Raw genomic sequence first — 21,043 nt, forward strand, 5'->3', positions numbered from 1 at the left:
CCAAACTGGGCCTCCTCTTCGTGTGTGTGTGTGTGTGTGTGTGTGTGTGTGTGTGTTTATACCTCAAAATTAGGAGGCTCTCTATTTGGGGAGGATTTAGGCATCGCCTCTCCTCTAAGAACTCAAGGTGCTATAGCAAACCCAGCTCCAGTCCTATTTGGGACACATCGGTGAGAGCTTACGGTTGGTCTTCATACCTTTGAAAGGTCTGGGTGGAAGAGGTGACCTCCAGGACAGGCAAGGTTTCAATCTAGTTGGCGGTCAATGCTGTGCCTGGGTAGCTGGAGTGTTCTCGGCCCCATTGCTGACACCAGCCTTGGGCCCAGCTAAAAAGCCCAGCTACTTGTTTGAAGAGGGACTGAAGACATACTTGGATTTTATTTGACATTTCAGAAATCATTAGCGCCTAGACTGGGTCCAGTCTGCCTCGCGAGATTTATCTGGTTTCTATATTAGTCCCTTGGGGGCTGGACACAGCTATCTTGGGATCTGACCTTGCGGTGTGTGTGAAGGGCTAGAGGGTGGTCGCTGTGGAAATCTCCGGAGGAAGTGAGTGTGCTCATCAGGACTGTAGGCCTGGCCCTGTGCTAGTTTATATGCTATGAGGGATAGGAGCTACCCACTATGGGGTATACCCTGTCAGGAAGACAAAACGGAACTATGACAAAATGCACAAAATGCATCATCTAGTATGTGACTTCAATTGTATGGTAAAGGTTAAAGGGGCTGGAGAAATTTCAAGAAAGGTTATGGCAATGTTTGGGTAGGTGGGTGGAATAGTGGGCATTCCAAATTGGGAGAAAAGCCTCAGCAGGAGCATGGAAGTGAGAAGGTCTAGGTGCATTTGAGCAGTGAGGGACCTGACTTGACCGAAGCAGAGGGTTCGAGTTGAACGGTGGGAAATCCCCTTGGAGAGGCAGGTTGTGGCGCTCTTTATGACAGTATAGGAGTTTGGGTGCTATTGGACGAGTGATGGGATGCCCGACCTTTTCTTTTGCTGTTGATCTTACAAAGAGAAACAAAACCTTCTCAGCTCCTCTTTCGCTCCTTCTCTTCTGCAAGGAGAAGGATTTTCAGAGTAGAAAGGACAAAGCGAGCACCCGAGAGAGGCTCCTAAAGGCAGTCTCCTAAAGAGAGCCTTTAGCTGCTCTGAGTAACTCCATCTCAGCCTGGGTCAATAACAGCCCAGGGCATTGCAAGGACTCGCAGCTCAAGTTGCAGGACAGCTGGCGGTGGCTTTGAAAACCCCATGGAGAGTGAAGAAGATGCACACTGCAGCTTAGAGATGGGCAAACGTGGTTCCGCAGTTTTACAAATGGGAAGAGATGAATTCCACAAATTAGAGATCAATAAGTTTAAATATTGATTGAGGGCAATATTTTAGAACAAATGACTAAAAGGATGGTTGGTAAGCACTTATAAAAGGAAGCGAAGATCACTCAGCCCCTCCATGAATTCAGGAAAAACAAATCGCTCCCCATCAGCTCACTTCCTGTGATAGGGTGACTGGAGGGGTCGATGATGAGGAGAACACTATACCTGCAGAGTATTTCGAGGTCAACAGACCATTCTCTCATGATACTCTGGGGATAATGTGGAGAAATGTGGCGCAGATAAAGATAAAACTAGGCGGATTCGTAACCGTTGAATGACTACACACAAAAGGGTTCTGTTCTAATGTCACTAGATCAAATTTGAAAATTACACGTAGCTGGGGGAAAGAGCCAAAATGTGAGATGACAGAATCAGAATTCATAGAGATGTCAAGAGGCTGGAATAATGGAGTAGCTGTAGCAAAATGAAAGCTAACAGAGACAAATGTAAAGTCACTTATTTGAATTCCAAAATGTAGCAGTACAAGTGTAGAATATGAGAGATGTGACTTAGAGGGTTTTAGAGTGAATGAAAGCTCATCATGAGCCATGAGTCAAAAGCGTGGTTTGGTTGCTACAAGAAGTACTGTGACCTTGGACTGTATTAATAAGAGTATAATCTTCAGGATAAAGGAGGTGATCATCTTATGCTACTCTGCACTAGTCAGACCGCATCTGAGGCCCTCTCTTCAGTTGCAGGCATCACACTTCAAGGGAGATGTCAACAAAAGTATATTCAGAGAAAGAGTGGTGAGAATAGTGAGGGGACTGGCAAATCCCAGGAGAAATGTGTCCATTGGCAGCAAATCATTACCGAGCTCACGGGGAAGAGGAAGCTGTAAATTTGTTCTGTCTGTGACTCCAAAGCCTCCAAGATCCAATGGGTGGAAGTTACAAGAAAGCAGACTTTGGTTCAATATAAGGAAGATGCTTTCTTTCTTTTTTATAATGAAAACAATGATAATAAAAGTTTCAGTTCATGTTTCCAGCCTCTTGAAGTCCTTTTACAATTCATTACCAACAGTTTCAGTACAGAGAAGAAAAAAATTCCTAATCTCAACATCCTAATATAAGCATTTTGCTGTGTTTAGGAAGAACTTTTTAATAATTAGTAGTACTCTCTGAAATTAGAATGGACTGCCCCCAAAGGTAAGCATCTCCCCCATCCCCAGAGATATTCAGGCAGCGACTGGACAACCACGCTGTGTGGATGATGCAAGGTCAATGAAAGCATCTGATAAAGGACTGAACCAGGTGGCCTCTTGGTTTACTGAGATTCTATGATACTTGAGCTGGAAAGTCTCATGGTTAAGTATTCAGGAAAATATTTCTGGAGCTCAGGTGCGGGGCAGGCTGGAGGAGGAGAGACTAGAAGTAGAGATAATAACTGGTTAAGAGGCACCTATTCTGAGGGCTACAACTATTTTCACCTCTAGCCCCCCTCCCACTTGAATCCCAAAATTACAGTTGCAAAAGCAGCCTTAATGGTTGCCTAATTGCCCTCCCTCATGATCAGATGCTTGATTCCCTTCTGCAACCTCCTTGCCAAATAGTTATCTTGCCTCTGCTTAAATACCTCCAGTGATGGGAATATCTTGTCCTGTCAAAGCAGACCATTGCATAATATGTGGTCATCTTGAACCATTATCAAGTTCTTCCTTAGGTTGAGTCAAAATATGTTTTCCCATAGCACCTGCCCTTTGCCCCTGATGGTGCCATCTTACGAAGCAAAACAAGGCAGATCCCTCTTCTGGATTATGAACCTTCCAATATGTGGAAACTGGCTCCCAAACCACCACCATCACCCTGTTGATCCCTTCTCCAGGTTAAAACAGCTCCAGTGGTTCCTACGGGATGATTTTTAAGTCTTCTCACACTCCCGGTCTCTCGCTTTCGTGCCTGCTCCAGGTTGCTAACGCCCCTGCTCATGTGTGACGTCCAAGGCTAAAGACAGTCCTCGCCGTGGCCTAATGAGCAGAGAAGAAAGCACAGCCGTAATCCCTGCACCCCAGCCCCGAATGCACTAGCACTGCAGGCAGCTAGTGTCAAAAATAACGAGCTGACAGGCCCCTCAAACACCTGAAATCTTTTCCCACGGATCGTTATTAAGTCCCGTCGCTCCTACCTTGCACGTAAGCATTTGGTTTTGACGAACTCGACTATGAAACTTTACATTTCATTTTCCTGGTTCATTATGGCCTCTTGGGATCTTCCTGAAACCAGATTCATGTCACTTACAAATATGATCAGCGTACCATCAATGTCCTCATCCAAGTCGTTAATTAAATCATTGGATAGGCCAGGGACCTGCCTCCAGGCTGACAAAGATCCATTAGCCATCAGCTGTGAATACACCTTACTGTCCTGTCTTCACCCCACATTTTCCCTTCTTATCCACAAGTACATCTCACATCAGGATATTCTTAAACAAAATAAGGTTGCATTCTGAAATCCTCTTTGGAAACACAAGAGTGCGGAGAGAAGGGAGTGGAAACGAAATGAGAGGAATGTGACCTTTAGATCTTCTCCCTTTCCCCCAGTCCCCATGATGAGTCCCATGGCTTTAGTCTCCATGAAGGAATTTCCAGCCAACAGCTCAGGTATAGAAAGTTGAAAGAACCGAATTTAGGGTCAGAAAACCTGCATTCAGACCTGTCTCTGCCTCTTCCTAGCTGGATGACCTTGGGTAAGTTGTTGGACTTCTGAGTCTGTTTGCTCATCTGTGAAGCAGGGCTGGTAACACATACCTCACGGGCTTGTTGTGAGGATTAAATGGGAAAATAGATGTGATGTGCTTTGTAAACTGTAAGCACCGTACCAATGTAAGATAATATTATGATGATGATTTATTGAGTGCCTACTGTGTTCCTCAGTATAGGGTACAAAAAGACAAGGTATGGTCCTTGCCCTCGGGGAGCTCACAATTTTGCAGGAGAGACACATTCACAAATAATTATCATATAACGTCAAAGAATAGGGCAAATGGCACAAGTTACTCTGGCAATTTAAGAAGAGTGGGCGGTCCCTCCAGACTGGGGGAAACCAAGGAGGGCTTTGTGGAGTTCCATCGGCACCTCAACAAGTGGACAGATCCCACAGATAGAAATGGCTGAGAGAGGACAGCATTCCAGGTGCAGGAGCCTAGGAAAGGGAATTTATAGAACACGTTTGAGGTGCTGGAAGCAGTCCTGTTTGACTGTAAGAGGCCATGAGGCTGGTCGGCCACATCACAACTTTTTTAGACACAGTCATTCCCAGCACGCCCATGACCGAGTGTTCAGTCCCTTTGGAAGGGGGACTGGCATTGGAGCAGGGACTCCTAGGTCTCATGTCTGTTATTCTTCAGCTGACCTCCTTGGAGAAAAACAACTCTTCTGGAGGGTGGAGGCATCTGGAAAGATTCTAGGAAAATCACCTTTTTCCTTATCTGCAGCTGAGAAATAAGTCTCCAGGAAGGGTAGAGACTAAGGCTGCATTTAAGTCTTAGGAATCTTCAGCTGGAAGTGGCTCTAGCTTAAGGATTCGAGCGTTTTCACTGGAGAGTTATCTACCATATCTGAAAGGCTTCTTATTCTTCAATTCCATGTAGGGAGCAGGGAGGGAGAAGAAAACAGTTCAAGGGCTCTCAAGGTCTATTTCCTGACCACGTCTTTGGAGATATGGTTATAATTTGGTGCCACCTGGTGTCAGAGACAGAATATAGCACCCTGCTGTAGCAGCCTCCATCCGCTCCTAAGTTTAGAGCACTATCCTGCCGCCCAGCATCTGGAGATGAGGCTAGCTTCCTCCCAGTAGGGTAGAGCCAGCCATTCAGAGGCACTCCGGGGGGCTGTGTAATGGGAAACAGGGAGAAAAGGAAAGCGCTGCTCCAGGCTCATGGCCGTCCTTTCCTCTGTTGCCAAAGTCTCTATTTTCCCCAGAATGCCTGTGGGAATGTGTATTTTCCCGAGTACTGCAGGATCGTGTTTGCCATGTGCCCCTCTTTCCACCCCCTCCCCCGACTCACACACACTCTCTTATAGTGGCTTGAGTATCTGTAACAGATGATATATGATCTCTCTTTCAGACTTGCCCAAGAGAAATTGTCGTGAGCCTCTAAAGTGGCCAAGGGAGTAACAGTAAAAGGGTCTGGTTCCCTCATGAGCTCAGGTTTAAGTATTGTTTCCTCCTGAGCGGGCTATATTGTTCTGGAATGACTGAGCCCAAACTCCTCCATAAGAAATCTGTTCCCCGAGGCTACACTTAGGCTTTCTCCAGCCTCTCTAAAAGGTATGGGGAGGGAGCGCCGGGGCTGCACAGAATAGAACAGATGGTGGCCCCTTTTTCCCTCAAACCCCGTTCCTGAACAGATTCAAAGCCATCAATAAAACTAAAACCGAATCGGTCTGATGATGCCTCACAGTGCGGGGATCGCAGAGGTAGATTGAGGGGATGGCTGGAATTGGGAGGGCCAGAGCCAAGCAAGGACAAGACTGAACTAGCGAACAGGTTAATCCCTGTGCCACTGCCTCCATTCTCAGGTACCCTTGAAGTCTGATATTCTGTTGTGCTCCACCCTCTCAGGCATAGGCCTTTCAGGCTCTTCTGAGTGCTGGTGAATCCTGGGCCAGCTCTCAGTTTGGAGTATGGATTATGGGTGGGAGCACGAAAATGGCTGAAGTGCAAAAGGAAAGAATCAGCTAAATTAATGCTTCAATTCTTGGATCACTACTTTTATAGGCCCTGCTCTTCCCTGGTCCCTACAATACAGGGCCGCATGAGCGGAGGCCCACCAACTGGACTGGCCAAGAAGTGAACAAATCCCTTTTTATCCTATAGTTTAGTCACAACAGGGTTGCAATTTTTAAAGAGTAACATTTGTTAGGAAACAGATAAGAAAACTAAGGAAAGAATATACAAACAAATGGGTTTATGGGTTAACTCGAATTTCTTATTTTATCCTGGATTAACTAAGGTCTAACTGTAGGGGAACTTATCTGATGCAACGTACAGGGCACCCAGTCCTGTTTTGCCAGGGCAACCTTTCAAAACAGGTGAGAGATCAGAAGGTAGACCAAGCTGCCTAGACTTTAACCTGGCATAGATCTGGTGAGATTGGCGGTCCTGGGCAGAATCGGCTTCCCGGCTTCCCATAGTGCCTCGCGGCCTGGCACGTGCTGCCTTCTGGGTCTGCCGTCCCCCTGGCTCCTGGGCTCACCCACCTTTTCCTGCTCCCTGACAGAGAGGGGCCCCAGTGAAACTCCACCCCATTCACATATTGTTTTAATGATTTTTTTAGGACATGTGTTCTGACAAATCCAAGTGTGCTTATGAATCTAACTGGAAAAACGTATTTGGATTGGAGACTGCCTCTGAAAATCTGGATCCTATGGCGGCTGTTCCTATTATTCTCACTAGTATCTCGTTTAGTCCCCTAAAGTGGCCATGTGACCTTGACGGCAAACGCCATCTTTCTAAGAAGCCTGCCTGCGCCGCATCAGGCTCCTCTGACGGCTGCTCGCGTTCTGTCTTTTCCGATTTCAAAGCCTTTAGACCGCCCACCGACCCTTTTTCCGGTCTGAGAAGCCCGGGAGGCTCTCAGGTCATTCGTGGAGCAGATGTGATTGACACGACCTGTGTCTAATGAATGCTCGTCTCCTTCCCAGCTCAGATTACTAGTTCCGCTCTCTCTCCCAGCTTCTTTTTGATGACTCATCGCTCAAATTCTTCGCTCGCTCGCTTGCCTGCCGTATACCCGCCCCGCCCGTGCTTTCTCCCTTGGCTCCTATTTGTCCCCCACCCTTGGGGGAATGGTTTTTGTGAATCCTATTGGGTATAGTTTTTACAGTGTACTTTAAACATATAGAAGCGAAAAACAATTTCCGCACAGGAAAGAGGAGGTTCGCTTCCTTATAAGGAGCTTAACCCGTCGCTGTTCTTGAGCTTTCCCTTTCACGTGATGGGGGTGGGTGAGGGAGAAACGCAAGCAGGGCTTCTGCCTCTGTTTCCAGTTCAGCTCCAAACCCCAGGCAGCTCTGAGTTCCTAGCAAAGGTCAAGCTGCCCTGCTCCACAGCCGGCCTCGCTGAGGGAGGAGTTGAGGGAGGCACAAGTAGGGCTGGAAGTGTTCAAACATTTCTGTGGGTCTCTTGGGCACCTGCATCAGGCACATATGACAATTTTGATGGGGACTGCAGCCCTAAAGAGGAAACAGACCTTGAGTAGTTAATGAAGGGGAGAGGGAAGAGGGGAGCAAAAAGAAGGAGGCTGAGACTGAGCTAGGATGCTGTCCTGTCCCCAGTCTGTTTAAATAGGTGAATGAATAGACTTTCACCTGGGCAAGGGTCCCTAGCCCTGCTGTGCCCATGCACTCCTCACAGACTGCTTTCCTGGATAAGGTCAAGTGAAGCCGGTAGAAGATCTATAGTAGGAAGTTGGCAAGGAGCTGGCTAAATTTGTCGCCTTTGGGCGCTTGTAGGTTCAGTTGCTCTTTTTTGCTCACACAATCATCACTACTTCTCTGCTGTGTCTCTTATGCCACAGCTAGAGCCTGTGATCGAAATCTTCCAGTTGCGCCTAGGTTTAACACTGCCTTGTATAGAGCTTTGTGCATAGTGAGTGCACAACGAACTCCAGGGAGTCTGAGTAGCATACCAAAGGCTAGAGACTCAGGGACCACCCAGTCTGCAAAAGTGCTCTCAGACTCCGGCATCTATTTGGAGGGAGCTTTTGCACTTTGGTATTGTGTCTCTGGGAGAAGAGAGTAGTTTGAGCTTGGAGAAACAAAGAAGGTGCTGAGAAATACGTAGGCACCTTCCTTTTCTATTCCCTCCTAACCAGCCCCACTGCTCTCCCTTTGGAGGCCCCTTGGCTAAGTCCCATCCAAAGCTCATTTGCATTGTCCAGGCTTGCCCCTCTGGCCTCTGAGAGGAATGTAGCCAACGAACAGGAAAGAGGCGGCATGCTTTCTGCCCCTGCTGGGGTGAAAAGTGAGTGGAGACACAGATCCTAGCCCCGCCCCAGCTTCTGCTTCCACCTCCTCCCCTTCATCTTCATCACAAAACAGTTCTGAAGCATTTCTCTGTCCAAGACTCTGTCTGTCCTCATTAGTTTACAGAGTCCTTGCTCTGACAATCAGAGACAACAAGGGCTGAGTGACTCCGAAAATGCAGAAAGCACATATACGTGGAGGGGAGAGTGGGCTACTGTGTAAAGTATGTAGTCCAGAGATGTTCAGATCAGTGACACATCTGAGGGTCAGTGCAATTTGGGGCTGAGGAATCAGGATAAATGCATGTCATTGCAAGGAAAAGTGGGGGTGGGCAATTGTGAGAGTTGTAGATCTAGGCAGATGGGGACAAGCAAAGCTATGGGCTCTCAACTGCAAAGGATTCTTAGAGGAGGTGGGATTTCGGAAATAGCTGAGTGACAGAACCAAATGGTCATAAGGTTTTCACCTCCTGAGGTGGGAGTGGAATTCGCAGATGGAGTAGACTTTGATCAGGTAGCCTTGAACAACCAGCAACTGTTACTCCTCCTCCTCCCCTCTCAACACACATTTGTTGAGTGCCAGCTCTGTCCTAGATACTGGGAAGATAAAAATAATAATGATAGCAAATAGTTATTGACTATTTACTATGTGCCACGTGCTGTGTTAAGCACATGATCTTATTTAAAACTCACACTGACCTTATGATGTAGGTATCATTATCATGCCCGTTTTGCAGATGAGCCAACTGTGGTTCAAAGAGAGAAAGTGACTCACCCCGAGATCACACAGCTGGCTGTAAGTGGGAGAGGTGAGATTTGAGTCTAGGCAGTTACAATCTAGAACCCATGAATTTAATCAGTGTGCTCCACCTAGTCTTCTAGTTGGACAGGGATAGAAATGGAACTCCTTTGGTGGCAGGGGAAGCTAGAACAGGGAGGGCCAGGACTCTGAGAGCAGAACAGGGTGAACCAGAAGATCCCAGAAGCAGCAGCAGAGCCCCCAGCCAGCTATTTAGATAGGCAGGTAGAGCGAGCGCCTGGGTAACCAAGATGCAGCAGACACTAGGAGGAAGCCTGGACGGGCAGGTGGTTGGCAGCCGGACTGTCTGGCAGCCAGTGATAAAGGCTCTGCCGGGGGCCTGAGCTTCCAGAGCACAATGCCAGATGTCAAAAGGTCTGTCAAGAGCTATATGAAGCACTGTTCTTACAAAGACTAAGGTAGGACTAAGGCACTGGAGCACCAGATTAGGGGCTTAAAGTAGGGGCTTTTATACAACAAACCAGGAAACAGCCCAGTTATTAAAATTGGGAATCAACTCCATTCATTCACCCTCCAATCTATTCTTTCAACAACATTTTTTTGAGCTCTCACTATGTTGGCAAGTGCTATACCTGGCTCTGGGGTAAGACACAGTCTCGTGGGGGAGCCAGACCCGTAAAACAGGTAGCTAAAGTACTGTGTGGTTAGTTCTATAGTAGAGGCACAGACAGACTGTGTGTTGGGGGTAGTGGGAGGAGACTAACTTTTCTTGGGAGAGTTCACAAAGAATATTAACTCTGAGCTGGGTCTTTAAAGAAGAGGAGAAATTTCCCAGGCTCTGAGTGGTGGAGAGGATTTCAGGCAGAAGGAATAACATGGGCCAAGGCATAACATTTTGAAAGAGTAGGCCACATTTGGGGAACAAGAAGCAATTGATACTGGACTATGGGGTATATGGTAGGAATGGTGGGGAATATGAGTCTGAAGAAGACCTGAGGCCAGATTATGAAAGCTTTTGTGGGCGCTGCTGAAGAACTTGGACATTCTCCCGCAGGCAAAGGAGAGCCAGCTAAGGTTTTTATGTTGGCAAGTGACTGGATTGCTTTGGGGTGTTTTAGGCAGATTACATGGGAGATAGGGCCCAGATGCACCGGAGGCAGGCAGATCACTCAGGAGGTTATTGCAATTGTGCAGACAGAAAAAAAAAAATGATGGGAGCTTGAACTAGGAAAGTGACAGAAAGAATTAGTTCAGGAAAGCATTTCTGAGGGAGGGTTGAGAAAACTCAGTGCTTGATGTGGTAAGTGATGGGGAGAAAGGAGCCATGGACAACTCCAAAGGTTTCTTGCTTAACAGTCGGGTCCATGGTGACATGATTCACGCAGAGATTGGGAATCTAGGATGAGGAGCAGGCTTTCGGGAGGAAATAAGGAGTTCGGTTTGGTCATGTTGAGTTGGAGGTGCCCAGTGGTGTACTGGTAAATGTTTAGCTAGTGGTGTGCTGGTAAGTGTTTAACTACTAGCTCTGGGTGGTGGCGGGAACGTGGATTTACGGATTTTTATGTGTAAGTACATCCACCATGGCCAATTTCAAGCTACCAATGTGATGTCGACCCACTCACAAAATTCCTGAATATTTAACAGTCAGTCTCAGAGACCCACGGGAAGGACTCTGCCAGGTGGTCTAGGGCGCAGGCCTCTGATGGCATTGCTTAAATAGTTTTGAGACCACACCACTGGACTGAGTCAGGATTTTCAGAACTCCAGTGGAGAAGCTAATAGGTTCATAAAACTGCTAACCCAAGATCAAGCAGAACAAGAATTAATTACGTGGACTGAATGAACTGATGAAGGATGATTATGGCTTTCGTGTGGAGTATTGCTGCTGGATTTAAGGAACCCCTTTCTCTTTCCTCTTAAGTTATCTATATTCTGGAGTATTCTTATTTCCGTGGCAATATAATTATTTGCATAAGTTCAGTAAGAATCTGTCCTCCTTGTATAGGTATATAGGACATAACTGGAAACATTGCTTATATAACCAAGACTTTGATTGGAATATTGTATTCGAGAATGACGTGCACAGAGTCAGATATGACCAGACAGCTTTAGGGAAGTAAGTTGACTTTATGGAGTCAGTGCTTACAAAGCCCTCTTGAGAGAACTGGCCTGGTACCTGGCTTACAGTCTTCCCAGTCAGAAAGCTCACTTCCTGAAAGGCCTTGGAATCTTAGGCTACTTTGGGGCCCTCAAGAAGAGAGGAATTCACCCAAATCTGTAGGTATTGCAGGTGAAATCTGGTAGCAAGTTCTTGGCGTGGCTTTCTAGCCTCCAGAAGGCTTTTAAAAGGGTAACATGAGATGCCTTATGAAAAGTTCCAGGCAAAGAAAACTTAAAAAGACCTATGTGGTCAATTACCCTTCTTGCTGCAGTTATGTCAGTAATCAGGCCAAGTTTAATGAGACCAGATTTATTTTGTAAACATGATTCAAAAAGGCAGGGGTGACCATAGAGATAAATTTTATGTTTCAGTAGAAAACTATAGCACATCCTTGCGGGTTATTAAATTCTAGTCCTGTTCATTGTCTTTGAGTTATTTTTGCCTCTTGGAAAACTACATTTTACTTTCTACTTTGTTATATACCTGTGAATTGGACTGTATCCTGTCATCTTGCACATTTGGCAGTCCTTACCAACTTCTTAATTCTTCTAGTTTCCCTCAATATCTGGCTACAACTCTCCAAATTGGCATTTCCAATTTTTCTCCCACCCTCCTGACTTGGTGCCACTGAGAACTAAAACCTGACTGCCCAGATCCTTCTTGGGACTCTAGGTTGTTTTGTAGCTGACCTTCCCCCCAGGATCTAAAGAAGCCCTGAAAGCTGAAGCTGGACAACCTAATATAAACTTCAAAGGCGTTATCACCATGGCAGATCACATATGGGCAACCTTTGTGCCTACTGCTGTGTGGACCACTTGGGAAGTTCACTGGAACACCTTCATCTTCCAAGTTCTGCTCCAGGAAATAAGCACGCAAACTGCAAACGAGGAAACTTGTTGGGTTGCCACTGCTGTCCTCATTCTACCATCTAAAGATGCCTTCAGCCCAGCATATAGAAATCTTCTTGACTGGCTGCTGTCTGGACTCATAAACTGGGTTTATAATCTGCTCTGGCCATTAATCTTTGTTTTTCTTTTGTTGTCATAGAAATTCCCTTATTAAATGCCTGATGGCTCACACCATCCAACAAATGTCTTCTACTACCATCTCGCAACATACAGTTCAGCTGGTCCTTAATGAACAAAAGGTGACCAGATGAGGAATGGACTTAAATTGTTTAGAGGAAAGAAATCTTCTTTCCTTGAACAAGAGTGAGGGACTGACAAAGACGCTCTCCTTGACCAAACTTTAATTAGGCTCCTATGAGTCTTCTTTTCAACCAGGCCTCAAGCTTGGCCCTTGTCCTGTCTTTGGCCTGCCCAACCCAATCTTAGCAAAGAATCCTGCTAAGTCATCCTTCCACCCTTGATATCTGATCACCCTTGATATCTGATCAAGTTCCTCATCCCCTGTCTTTATATCTAAATCCTTGATCTGCCTTTAGTAAGACTGTTAGGTCAGTTTAGCAAGAATCCCCCATCCTTGACATCTCCTCTTAGTAATTATGGACCATAAAACACATCTTAAGAAATTTAAAGATTTCATTATTATTACTTTTTTCCTTTTTCTCCCCAAAGCCCCCCAGTACATAGTTGTATATTTTAGTTGTGGGTCCTTCTAGTTGTGGCATGTGAGACGCTGCCTCAGCATGGCTTGATGAGCAGTGCCATGTCCGTGCCCAGGATCTGAACTAGTGAAACCCTGGGCCACTGCAGCGGAGTGTGCAAACTTAACCACTCGGCCACGGGGCCGGCCCCCATCTTAACAAATTTAAAAGAATAGAAATCATTCAATGTCTACCCTCAGGCCACAATGGAATTAGAATAGAAATCAGTAAAAGAAAGTTAACTGGAAAATCCAGAAATAGGTGGAGATTAAACAACATACTTCTACGTAACACATGGATCAAAGAAGAAACCTCAAGAGAAATTTTTAAAGATTTTGAACTAAATGAAAATAAGTGCACAACTTATCAAAATGTGTGGGGTGCAGCAAAAGCAATGCTTAGAGGGAAATTCATAGCATTGAATGCCTCTATCAGAAAAGAAGAAAGATCTGAAGTCAATAATCTAAGTTTCCACCTTAGGAAATGAGAAAAAAATAGAAAATTAAATCCAAAGTAAGCAGAAGAAAAGAAATAATAAGAATTAGAGCAGAAATCGATGCAATTGAAAGCAGAAAATCAATAGAGAAAATCAATGAAAACAAAAGCTGAGTCTTTGAGAAGATAAGTAAAATCGATAAGCCTCTGGCCAGGCTAACTAAGAAAAAAAGAGGACACAAATGACCAATATCAAAAAGGAAGGATGGGTCATCACTACAGATCTGTGAACATTAAAATGACAATAAAGGAATAACATGGACAACTCCAAGCCCAAAAGTTTGATAATCTAAGTGAAATGGACCAATTCCTTGAAAGCTGAGCAGACAAAATTTACACAATAAGAAATAAGTGATCTAAGTAGGCCTATACATAAATGAAATTGAATCAATAACCTTCCAAAACAGAAAGCACCAGACCCAGATGGGTTCACTGGTGAATTCTACTAATCATTTAAGGAAGAAATCATACCAATTCTTCTACAATCTCTTTCAGAGGATAGAAGCAAAGGGAATACTTCCTAACTCATTCTATGAGGCCAGCATTACCCTAACACCAAAACCAGACAAAGACATTACAAGAAAAGAAAACTACAGACCAATATCTCTCATGAACATAGATGCAAAAAATCCTCAAGAAAATATTAACAAATCAACTCCAACAATGTATAAAAAGAAATATACACCATGACCAAGTGGGGTTTATCCCAGGTTTGCAAAGCTGGTACAACATTCAAAAATAAATTAATGTAATCAATCACATCACTAGGCTAAAAAAGAAAAACGACTTGATCATATCAATAGATGCTGAAAAAGCATTTGATAAAATCCAACACCCATTCATGATAAAAACTCTCAGTAAACTAGGAATAGAGGGGAACTTCCTCTACTAAATACATAACATCTACAAAAAGACCTAAGCTCACATCATACTTAATGATGAGAAACTCAAAGCTTTCCCACTAAGATCAGGAACAAGTCAAGCGTGTCTTCTCTCACCACTCCTTTTCAACATCGTATTGGAAGTTCTAGCTAATACAACAAGACAGAAAAAAGAAAGAAAAGTCATACAGATTGGGAAGGAAGCAATAAAAATGTCTTTGTTTGCAAATGACATGATTGTTTATGTAGAAAATATGGAAGAATCAACAAAAAACTCCTGGAACTAATAAGCAATTATAGCAAGGTTGCAGGATACAAGGTTAATATACAAAAGTCAATCGCTTTCCGAAATACCAGGAAGGAACACGTGGAATTCGAAATTAAAAACACAGTACCATTTACATTAGCACTCCAAAAATGAAATACTTCAATATAAATCTAACAAAATATTTACAAGATATATATGAGGAAAACTACAAAATTCTGATGAACAAAAGCAAAGAAGGAGAGTTACCCCATGTTCGTAGACTGGAAGACTCAATATTGTCAAGATGTCAGTTCTTACCAACTTTTTTTTTTCCTTTTTCTCCCAAAGCCCCCCCGGTACATAGTTGTATATTCTTCACTGTGGGTCCTTCTAGTTGTGGCATGTGGGACGCTGCCTCAGCGTGGTTTGATGAGCAGTGCCATGTCCACGCCCAGGATTTGAACCAATGAAACACTGGGCCGCCTGCAGCAGAGCACATGAACTTCACCACTTGGCCACGGGGCCAGCCCCAGTTCTTACCAACTTGATCTATAGATTCAAAGTAACCCCAATCGAAACCCCAACAAGTTATTTTGTGTTTACTGGTTATCAGCAAACTGATTCTAAAGTTTACATAGAGGCAAAAGACACAGAATAGCCAACACAATATTGAAGGAGAAGAACAAAGTTGGAGGACTGACACAACCCAACGTTAAGACTTACTATAAAGCTACAGTAATCAAGACATTGTGATCTTGGTGAAAAAATAGACAAGGAGATCAGTGGAGCAAAATAGAAATCCCAGAAGTAGACCCATACACATATAGTCAACTGATCTTTGACAAAGGAGCAAAGGCAATACAATGGTACAAAGACAGTCTTCTCAACAAATGGTGCTGGAACAACTGGAAACCTACATGAAAAAAAGTGAATCTAGAAAGAGACCTTACAGCCCTCACAAAAATTAACTCAAAATGGATCATAGACCTAAATGTAAAACTCAAAACTGTAAAACTCCTAGGAGATAACATAGGAGAAAACCTAGATGACCTTGGGTATGGCAATGACTTTTTAGATACGACACTAAAGGAATGCTCTATGAAAGAAAGAATTGATAAGCTTGAAATTAAAATGGAAAACTTCTGCTCTGTGAAAAACAATGTCAAGAGAATGAGAGCACAAGCTATAGACTGGGAGAAAATATTTGCAAAAGACACATCTTATAAAAGGCTGTTATCCAAAACATACAAAGAACTCTGAAAACTTAATAATGAGAACACAATCTGATTTAAAAATGGGCCAAAGACCTTAACAGACACCTCAAAGTAGTTTCTGTCTGTAACAGACATCAAAGAAGATATACAAGTGTCGAATAAGCATATGAAAATATGCTCCACATCATATTCCATCAGAAAAATGCAAATTAAAACAATGAGCTATCGCTACACACTTATTAGAATGCCCCAAATCTGGAACACCACCAAATGCTGGTGAGAATATGCAACAGCAGGAACTCTCATTCATTGCTGGTGGACATGAAAATGGAAGATGCTTTAGAAGACAGTTTGGTGGTTTCTGAAAAAACTAAGCATACTCTTACCATGTGTTCTAGAAATTGCACTCCTTGGTATTCACCTAAAGGAGTTGAAAACTTATGTCCCCTCAAAAACCTGCACACAGATGTTTATAGCAGCCTTATTCATAATTGCCAAACCTCGGAGGCAATCAAGATTCAGTAGGTCAATGGATAAATAAACTGTGGTACCTCTAGACAATAGAACAGTATTCATTGCTAAAAAGAAATGAGCAATCAAGTCGTGAAAAGACATGGAGGAACCTCAAATGCATATTGCTAAGTGAAAGAAGCCAATCTGAAAAGGCTACATGCTGTATGATTCCAACTATGTGACATTCTGGAAAAGGCAAAACTGTGGAGACAGTAAAAAGATCAGTGGTCACCAGGCGTTGGGGAGGCATGAATAGGCAGAGTACAGAGGATTTTTAGCGCAGTGAAACTATTTTGTATGACACTATAATGATGGATATATGTCCAAACCCATAGAAGGTACAACACCAAGAATGAATCCTAAGATAAACCATGGGCTTTGGGTGATTATGATGTGTCAATGTAGGTTCAACTATAACAACTGTACCACTCTGGCAGGAGAGATTGATAATGGAGTAGGTTATCCTGTATGGGGTAGGGGTATGTGGGAAATCTCTGTACCTTCCTCTCAATTTAGCTGTGAACCTAAAACTGCCCTGAAAATAATTAAAATCAACTGCCAGTACAAGCTGATTCCAGCACACCCATACAGGTGCCTGAGAAACATCTGGGAGGTGTTTAGAAGGCCATCGGAAACACAGGTGTGGAGCTAGCAAGGTTGCAGCTGCTCTGCCGTTGCCTCAGTTCTTGCCCTGACCCAATTCTTCCTGTTGGGCTTGCCCACGCACCTGCCCTCTTGGAATAGACTCCCTCAGCCCTCTCCTAGAGACAAGCAACTCAGGATCAGGAATCTGCCCTCCACAAACCCCTTGGGTTGTAATTTAATCTTTTCTGCCACTGAGAGCAAAAGTGTCTTGCTAGACTCTCCCAGGACACGGTTAAGGCCAGTTCTCACACAAGCACTTTGGCAATATTTCCAAAACTTTAGTCATTTAAGAATCATCTTCATAATTTTTGCCATATCCATGTGACCACTTGTACTATTACTTACTTAACATTTTTCTTTAAATTGCCTTTAAATCAACTCCTCCTCCCTTTTGTACTTTTGCTTCTTTCCAAGCAACAATAGTTAAACTCACCCTAAAAAATCCAGGAGGAAAATGTCACGCTGGAGACCAACATATCCTCTCTCAAGAAATTCAACATAGTCAGCTTGGGACAGATTGCTATTTCTTGAGTTGAAGCCTTGATGAAGTTGTGGACATGTGGTTAGGAGCCGTGTTGTTGTAAAATCCGTAAATTCAAACCCCACTTGGGGTCATGAGATTCCTATGGGGCTGGAGATCAATTAAGAGGGAACATCAGATCCACATTTCCTATTTTACCTCACTACAGGGTACATATTTATTGATAGGGAATAGTGGGGGAGGGGCAGAGGCAGGATCTGGACTATTTACATATATTTCTCTCTATATATAAATCTTTAGGTGAATTCATTCATCTCAGTTTAATATGCTTCTTTTTTTTTTCTTTGAGGAAGATTAGCCCTGAGCTAACTACTGCCAGTCCTCCTCTTTTTTGCTGAGGAAGCCTGGCCCTGAGCTAACATCCGTGCCCATCTTCCTCTACTTTATATGTGGGACGCCTGCCACAGCATGGCGTGCCAAGCGGAGCCATGTCCGTACCCGGGATCCGAACCAGTGAACCCCGGGCCGCCGAGAAGTGGAACGTGTGAACTTAACCGCTGCACCACCGGGCAGGCCCTTCAGTTTAATATGCTTCTGATGGACACCATTATATCCACAAATGGTCACTGTCTGATACACTCACAGGAGTGCCCAGCACCTTTGCCCTTCATCTTAGCAAATAAATGGAGTAAAAATCTTCCCAGAAGAGCGGTAAAGACTACTGACATATTCCACTTACCTTGCACAGATTCCAGAAGAAGATGGGGCAGTCTGCAGATAGACGGATTCTCACACTGGGAATAGCTGGGATGGGCTGGAGGGTTGGAGGTGGGAAGGAACTATCAAAACCTTACTTAGAGCTATAGGACTCACCAACATACAGATGGTACTTGAAATCACTCAGCAAGAGTCTTGGAGTAAGAGGACAAGTGAGGCTAGAATTCTGGGGAACATCTACAGAGAAGGAGGAGCCAGAAGAGGAGAATGAGGAGGAAAATCAGGAGCATGATGTCATGGAAGCCAAAGGAAGAGTAACTTTTGAGAAGCGAGATTTGTTCATAGCATTAAATACTACCGAGAAGCTCCCTCTGAAGCCTGTCTGTTAGCTTTTCCAGTAGGGAAGTCACTCATGAGGATAAGGAGTGCACTTTTAGCAGATAGTTGGGGCAGACGCCAAATTGCAGCGTGCCGAATCATGACGGGAAATAAAGAAGTGGAGATAGTGAGCATGAACTATTTTTTCTGAAAACCACAATCTGGGCATTTCTTTTAAAAATAGCAATACCAGTTACCATATGTTAAATAACAAACGTACAGAAGGTGAGCATTAAAATTTCTTTCAATTTCAATCAGCATTTCTTGGGTGCCTTGGCTGTTGGGGATATGAAGAAGAACAAGCTGTGGTCACAATCCCCAAGGTGCCCACAGTGTAGTAGGAGGAGACAGACGTAAGGGTCTGGGAGCACAGAGAAGGGGACATAATTTTTGTCAGAAGAAGGGGTTGGGAATCTGAGGAGTCTTGACAGAGGAAATGACATTAGAGCTGGGATTTGAAAGATGAGTGGAAGTTCTCCTGGTGGGGGGGGGGGGGCATTCCATATGAAGGGACACATAAGCAAAGGCTTGTAGATATAAATGTCTCTGTCATGTTTGGAGATGACTAGTGGTTCCGTGCAGACAAATTGCAGGGCTTGACTGTAAAGGGGGTCTTTTAGCTATATTAATGAGTTTGGACTTTAATGTAGATAATGGGAAGCCTGCAGAGTTTTTTTTTGAAGCTAGATCGGTCACATGTCCAGAATTTAGAAGGGTAAAACTGCAAGTGGGGAGACCAGTTGAGACAATTCCATAATTGTCTGAGCATGAGAGGATGAGAACCTGTATCTAAGAGAGTGGCAAGAGGTTGGAGGAGAATGAAACAGAAATAGAGAATAAGGCAGTTGAGCTGATCTAGGAAATAAAGATGATGACCTGACTTTAGATTGGTCATAATGAAATCAGTAAGCTCTTGAGCTCTGGAATCAGGAAGAATGCTAGCTCTGCAACATCCCAATTGTGTGACCTCAGACACATTATTTAACATCTCTGAGCCTCAGCTTCCTCATCTGCAAAATGGGGATAATAAAATACCTATAAATAAGACAAAATAGAGTAAGTACTCAATAAATGTTAGCTATTATTTTTAATATTTTTAGTTTTACTGCAAGCTAAATTTCTGTGACTGATGGAAATGTCCAATAGGCAGGTAGAAATGTGAATTGAAGTGCAAAAGGGAGGTATGGACCAGAGGTTTCTTATTCATCTTAGATAATAATTGATCTTGGAGAGTGGCTGAGCCTCTGCGAAGGGCTGAGAATGGAATTATGCAGAATGTTCACATTTAAAAGTGGTAGGAGAAAGGGTACCGAAAATTAGTGGCGTGAGAGGGAGGGAGAGGACCTTACCTTGAAGAGGATCTTTAAATTGCTAAATGCGGTGGCTTCGTCTTTCAGTCCTCAGTTCCTGACACTTCTGCAGCATTGGATGCAAGTGACCTCTTAAAGCCTTCTTTTAGAAACTCTCTTCTTCAGTTTCCATGGCATTCTGTTCTCTTCTATCTTCTCTGATTATGCATAGGATGTCTCAGCTGAAAGCCTTATAGCTGACTTGCTCCAGCCCCCTCATTTTACAAATGAGACTAAAGAGCCAGAAAATGGAAGTAGCGTGTTCAAGGTTCTTAGTCAGTTGTTCCTTCCTTGTCTTTTCCTCCCCTTTTCTCACTTCCCACTGTTCTTTGCTTTTTGCTCTCCTATGCTCTCTTCCTCTTTCTATAAACTCGTCTGTTTGCGTAGCTTCTAGGATTGCCTTTAGGTTTTTGATTGCCAAATTGAAGTCTCCCACCCGTGCCTCTCTCCAGAGCTGCTATCCCCCCTTCCAACAGTCAGCTAGATGTTCCACTGACACCTCCCCCTCAGCATGTCTGAAACATCGTCTTTCCCCACAAGGCTAGCTTCCCCCTTTGACTCCACTACCATACTAATGCCACCTCCATTCTCCTAGTCAGCTAGTCTCTTACCAAATTTGGTGGATCAGTCCTCTATAAATGTGCACGTAGTGCAGTGGTTAAGCACACTGCCTCTAGGGACAAGACCACCTGGGACCAAATCCTGGCTCTGTGATCTTCGGCAAGTGATTTAGTCTGAACCACAGGCCATTAAAGCTGGACGAGATCTTAAAGATACTTACTTCTCCAAGCTTCATCTTTTTCAGAAAAGAAAACTGAATCCTGAAAGGCAAATCCCCGTAGCCTGTAAACGGGAGTCAGGATTGGAACTCAGCGCTGTTGAAACCCCCGTCTACTGCACTTGTACTGCACTATATTGCCTCTTGCGATCTTGTTGACTCTGTCACCACTGCCACCTCCCTAGATAGAATATTTATAGCCTCTGCCTGGATTATTGACACAGCCTCCCACATACTCTTGCAACATCTCATCTACCCCATCCTCAGTTCATCATCCTGCCAAGTTAATCTCCCTAGAGCATCATTTCCATCTTGTCAATCCCCTCGTGGAAAAGCTTTCAGTGGTTCCTCATTGCCTACTAAATAAAACTCAAGTGTCCAAGCTAGGCAAAAAACATCCTCCAAAATCTGGTGCCAGCCCACCTTTCCATGCTTCATTACCCACACTACCCTTTTATACCCCATTGCCCAGCCACGC

The 21,043-nt window shown here is 44.1% G+C and overlaps 1 long non-coding RNA gene across 2 annotated transcripts; it reads right to left on the reverse strand.

Annotated features, from left to right (window-relative positions):
- Positions 1 to 2,288: 2,288 nt before the first annotated feature.
- On the reverse strand, positions 2,289 to 20,941 carry LOC139080976 (uncharacterized). Of its 2 annotated transcripts, XR_011535865.1 has the most exons (5): positions 20,569 to 20,941; positions 19,788 to 20,020; positions 18,083 to 18,157; positions 17,296 to 17,493; positions 2,289 to 3,340 (listed from the first exon to the last, which is right to left on the reverse strand). It is a non-coding gene; the product is annotated as an uncharacterized lncRNA (long non-coding RNA). The 2 variants fall into 2 exon arrangements; XR_011535864.1 differs by lacking the exon at positions 20,569 to 20,941 and having other exon boundaries at positions 19,788 to 20,220.
- Positions 20,942 to 21,043: the final 102 nt, after the last annotated feature.

Source organism: Equus przewalskii, chromosome X (genome assembly GCF_037783145.1).
Source record: "Equus przewalskii isolate Varuska chromosome X, EquPr2, whole genome shotgun sequence".
Taxonomy (NCBI): Eukaryota; Metazoa; Chordata; class Mammalia; order Perissodactyla; family Equidae; genus Equus; species Equus przewalskii.